The sequence below is a fragment of the Amblyomma americanum genome, chromosome 11, assembly GCF_052857255.1.
Source record: "Amblyomma americanum isolate KBUSLIRL-KWMA chromosome 11, ASM5285725v1, whole genome shotgun sequence".
NCBI classification, from domain to species: domain Eukaryota; kingdom Metazoa; phylum Arthropoda; class Arachnida; order Ixodida; family Ixodidae; genus Amblyomma; species Amblyomma americanum.
Window position 1 is genome coordinate 75042653 of NC_135507.1, and position 6069 is coordinate 75048721.

Sequence of the window (6069 nt, forward strand, 5' to 3'; positions counted from 1 at the left end):
AACTCGGTGGAGGAGCTGACTGAGGCCCGTAGTACAAGCCAGATTGCCAGGCTGTCGATGAGCAGCGACGGCAGACAAGCCCTCCGTGACCTCAATGTCGCGCTGCTCCCCACCACCGAACGCAGAGTCGACATCCCGAACGCATGGAAAAATACTGTAACAGTTAAGCCGCTCCCCCAAAATATAAATTGGGAGTATAGGGGAGGCGTGAAACCTGGGCAAAATTTATTCAAAATTACTGCGGGAATAAAACAGGCATATATTACGTGGATGCAGAGTGTCCAACCGAGTAGGGCTTCTGCACCACTGCGGTGGTGCACGAGGGAAAACAGGTGAACAAGCTCTCGGTAACAACTAGCGACGCGCTAATGTTGGAGGAAGTGGCGATTGCACTGGCCGCCACCCACTCCCAAACAGCGTACATAATGTCCCCAGGTAGCACATGACAGCGGGCCAATATTTGAAAGCCACTGGCAAAGCGTGACCCTAAGTAGGCCCAGAGTTGCCAATAAGGATCTGATATTGGCTGTGCCATCAAAAAATCGTGGCTATGATGGGCCATGTTAGCCAGAGTTCTCCCATTCTTTGCCAGAATTGGCTAAGCCATTTTCAAAGCCTGGCTATCATGGGCCATGTTGTCCAGAGTTCTCCCACTCTTTGCCAGAATTGGCTAAGCCATTTTCGAAACCTGGCTATCATGGGCCATGTTAGCCAGAGTTATCCCATTCTCTGCCAGAATTCGTTAAGCCATTTTCGAAACCTGGCTATATTGGCCTTGACTTTCCACCCCTTATCCAGTGTTAAAGGTATACTGACAGGTATTGGTGAACATTGCACCATCCATTATACTGGGCAGAAGATTGATTTTAAAATTTATTATTTATAATAGTTTATAATTTTCGAACGCGCTAAAACTCGTTTGAGCTCCTGGGCTGCGCTTGGGCGAGTTCAAAAATTTGAAGTTTTATTAATCTCTTTTTTACCGAACACTTTCGCGGTATATGTGTGGAGTTGGATAAACAACGAATATTTTCCGACTGCGCAGTCGGACATAGAGGCATAGTTACGACGAAAAAACTAAAATGAACCGAATTAAGCAGCAGATCGCGCCGGCCAGAGCTATACAAGAGCTCTCGCACAGGAAGCGTGTCGACGCCGTCAGGGCGCGGCGCCGTCTGCCGCGGGCTCCGCCGCTGATGAATTGTGCTCTAAGGTGCTTCCCAACAATTTTCAAACGTATTCCGAAGCATTCCAAACGCACTTGCTTGCTGTGTGCTGCTGCCATCAACTTTTGTTCGGTCCGTTCGCTGATTTTGAGTTGTGCAACGACGTGACGGAGACTTCGGTGGTGGTCAGTTGAGTGTGCATATTCCGCCACAGAGGAACCGCTCTGTCGCATAAGGCCCGTTTCACATGCTGCAACTAGAACGAAAACAGTCGGCCTAGCCGGTGACGCCGCAGTGCGATTTTCGGCCAGTGCTTTCACATGCATCTCCGCAGCGAATTCGGTCAAAGGGACAGTCAATGTTTCTTGATGTTTGCAAACCGAATCCATGATTAAACGCGACCGAAACGCTACACGAAATGTGTTGATGATGTTAGGACGAGTGTATTTTTAGATGTGGGGCATTATTTCAATGTTTTGATTAGAATAAACAGTTTAGCTTCCACCGCGGCAACAGCTCCCACGTGACCGCACGTCGTCTCGGCGCTCCCCATTGGTCAGTCGCTGAGCGAACACACTGAAGCTGCGATTGAATACCAACCGGACGGAACTCGATCGCACGCCGTCTGCGACTAGACCGACGGCCCTCCCAAGTCGCAGACCGACGGAGTTCGCAGTGTCGCAGGCGAAAATCGCATGCATGTGAAACGGGCTTAAGGCCGACGACGCCACCATCCAGACAGATAAATACGGATCTGTAGAATTCTATCGTTAATACTGGGAACTAGAAGCGGCTGCAACTAACCACTAAAATTCCTTTGAAAAGGTCTAGTAAATTTAGTAATTAACGAATATGCGCTGACATGACCCAGTTGTAATGATTCATGTTACTATATATGGCTTAGCCACGCCGCTAATAAAAAAAATACTTTTTTGAGAAGTGCAGAGACAGAGCTCACGCTGTCGCCTTTGTCCGATTTCTGGGCATAATATCCCGCCTATTTGTATGAACTTTATGTATTTTAAAGCGTTTTTGCACGCTCTGCTTGCTCGAGTATCTGAAAACCAGCCCAAGAGGGCTTCCTTCTAAAAAAAAAAAAATCAAATGACTTTCATTTCATGATTTTTTTTTAATGAGAAAAACTCTTTTTTGCTTCCCTCTAAAGAATCCAGTGCCGCACTGCGCAGTGGGTATCTGCTTAATAGAGATATTAAATTAAACGTGATAAATTAGTGCAAGTGCATTCCCTAAGCCGACTTTGTACGCAATTTTAGCAACGTCCAGAAACGAAGCAGTGGCCTCGTAATTTACAATTATAAGTTGCGCACGCGTGAAACATTAGGCCGCCGCTTCAACACGCGGTAAAGGATTCCTACGCTTCCGTATGTCGTTCCCTGTGATCGCGCCTTCCCCTGCGTTTTCCGATTTGGTTTTCCTTCCTTTTCTGAAGATCGTAAGGTTTCAAAATGTCGTTTTTTGTGCATTTTATTGTTTTCTTGCGTAATTTGCATTGAGGGCTATAGCTCTTGCAGACGTCTTTACTTATTTGCTCTCAAATTAATTTTTTTTCTTTTCAATATTACCTTTATTGATGACAAGCATCGGAAATAGTTGTGAGCCACAGTTCAACACGATTTTGTTTCTTTTAGCTTTTTGTATGAAATTTCCACACCAACAAAACGTTGGAGGATTCTTCGACGACCAGCGAATAAATGTACTGACGAATGGTGTGAGATGCATGTTAACCTAGCTTGTTTGCCACATGTCCCGTATCTAATACTATGAAAGAGTGCGCATTTGTTTGCATAATATTTAGTTTATTGTTTTATGTTTTGTTATTTCATTATATCATTTAAGCCATCCTGAACTAACACACGGCCCCACAGAACGCGCGAGTGTCTGAAGTCGTTTTGGCGAAGTCCATCTCGAGCTCCACATTTTTCGCTTCCATGTTTTCGGTCGCTGGACATGTGCTTCTCCAGTGCCTTTGCAAGAATACTTTGACGCTTCCACGTTTTCCGCAGCCTTACCTTATGACTCATTCTCGGAGAATTCCAAACCTCTTTCACACGTTTCGGCCCCCCTCCTCTCTCTATTTTGAAGTCTTATCTCCCCAACTCATCTCCCGCACGTGCCCTTTTCAAGCCAGCGCGCTACCCCCCCCCCCCCCCCCCCCCCCCCCCCCCGCGAAGCGCTTTTTCTTTTACTCGCTTTCTCCTAGCTGTTTCTTCCATGCACAGGTACGCGCTGCGCGGCTGGATGCCCCCCCACGATTTCCTTTTCTCTACCTTTCAGCACGAAACTATTTTTTTTGGGACCACAAAAGCTGTGTAAAAGAAAATGACCCCTCTCTCTCCTATCAACGTCGTCTCCCCTGCCGTTCGTCACAGCGCGGTGCATTGCCACGACACATTCTTGATCGAGTCTTGCCTTGTCTGGCACGGCGGCGCACAACCAACGCGACGAAAGAGCATGCGCGCACTCGAGCTGGCTCCGTTCGTAGTCTGCGCAAGCGAAAACCCACATCCGATACTATATGAGAGCTCCGACGCGATTCACTACCCTGGCCTGCAATACCTTACTTGCAAGTACTACAAATATTTTTTCTTGAGATACGTTCGGAAATCAATGTGATTTTGGGAGTAAGTGTTGCTCTGACTACATGCGGGTTCATTTTTTCCGGCAGGAAAAGAGAACGAGACACAGCACGAAGACAACTTCTATGTATCTACTCTCATTGCCAAATGTCTGGCTGAACGTCGTGCGCAGTGCAGATCTGCCCGAATGGTAAGAATTTTATTTTTCGTCTTTGGTGCAATGAATTCGCCAAACATTCACTACTTTGTCAAACAGCGGGTTTGAATTCTTACCTTTCATCCAATTCATTCAGGAATACCTTTGTCATGTACAGCTTATGCATGATAGTAATCGGAACTGTTCTGTGTTCCACTACAGACCAGTCGGTAAGGATATATATACTACTTCTGCGCTCTTTCTGTGTGGTTAATGCATTTGCAAGTGCAATGAAAAATCTGCAATTTAAGGCCAAACCTTTTGACAAGTTAACTCTCAATGAAAAAAAATACATTAGTCTGGACTGTCAGACGGGTGTTTTGTGTGGTTTTCAAATCAATTTCGAATCTGTATTATGCGGTGGATCACAGAAGACACTGCCAGGCACGGAATAGGTATGAATCGGAAGCACTCCCGCGGAGTTCTCCGGGGCTGGAAACGAAGGTGCTACATCGATTAAGCCACGTCTTATGGTACCTCGTGGAGCAACGGTCCGATCGAGCACATTGGCTAGAAACCACAGACGCTGACGCGTGCATCAGGGCAGGCGTGTGACGTACAGCCTTCGGAAAAAGTATGCAGCCCGAAGAGTTTGCTCTTAGTCTATGCTGTGTGGATCGCTTTCAGCAGCCAATGCTCCAGATCTCGATGTGGCAAAATCAACTGACCCCCCCCCCCCCCCCCCCCCACCCACATGAACGTGAGGACTTGCACGTGTACACTACAATTTAAAGGCCCCACAAGACGGTTTAGAACCAAACCTTTGGGTTCTTTACTTTTCATAAAGGCTGCACAGCTTTTGGCCCATCCCCCTGCACAATGCCTGCTGCACATGCCCGCCCCCAACTCCCCCGACGCACTCAGCTCGTCTAGGTGCCTGTGCACTCGGGAAATCTTGATAATGATAGCGACTCCTTGGCAGAAGGGTATAGAAACTGGGCACAGGCGGACCTCGTGGGGGATATCTCGACGCAACATATCAACTCCTTTGCTCAGTTCACCCCAAACTCCCACGCTGAGCGCCCCATCTACCCGCCACCCCACCCATCCTTCACAACCACAAAACAGTCAATTTGGCATCACCTGCAGATGAGAACGCTGCCTACACCAGCCAATCTTTCTAAATTTGTGCAAGTACCCCTCATATGCATCTTGTACCCCCACCCCAAAGTCACCCTTACGCACATCCTCGTATCATGCCCGGCGCACCCTCCCCATGCCGGGCTGGTGCCTCCGAACCTGCGAGGACTGGGAGACCTCCCTGCGGTCAGCAGACCTGCCCGGCAGAGAATAGACGTCAGCCGGGCCACATACGTCATGGACCGTGAGTACACGGGGTCGCGCAGTGTTGTCTGCAGGGCTCGAATTCTCATGCCAAATACAGTTTCACCACCACCTCCATACCGACATACACGTGATGACTACCACAGACACTACAAGGACCCCACTAGATGGCTTAGGGGCAAAACTCCTTGGTTCTTTACTTTTGACAAAGGCTGTACAGCCTTTGTGACTAACATGCAGACCGCGCACTTTGCTACTAAGTCGCGAGGTGTAGCTTTTGCACTACCCGTGGTCGTCTTAACTTCCAGGAGTGCGAGGGCGCTTGAGTCGCGCTCAAATTCATAGTGTGAAACGATGGCTATGCAGAAACGAACCACACTACATGGCTCATAAAAGACAGGACAGGATAGGCCATAAACTTCGTGAAAGGTTGTACCTACCTTTTTCTCTCTTTGCTTTCATTCCCTTCCCTCTTCAACACTTCATGTGTAACATAGCTACACTGCCTACAGACGACTTGCAAGAAATAGCCATGTATATAGGGTAACACAGGTTGCCCCGACTCCACAGCAGCCAACATTTTGGGAACCGGGTGCACTAAAAGAAGTGCTTTTTCTGGCCTGCAAGGCCAAGCTGCGTGTGGATCACTATTATGGGGGACGTGATGTCAGATGCACGCATGCTATGGATGCTTTTTAACATAACTGTGGCCTCTACTGCTTTAGATGAGAAATAACCTTAATTGTTATTCAGGTGTGCTGCGTGGCACATATGCAACAATTTTATAAAAAATAAGTCGTCAATGACGTAAAATACCTCTCTGCAG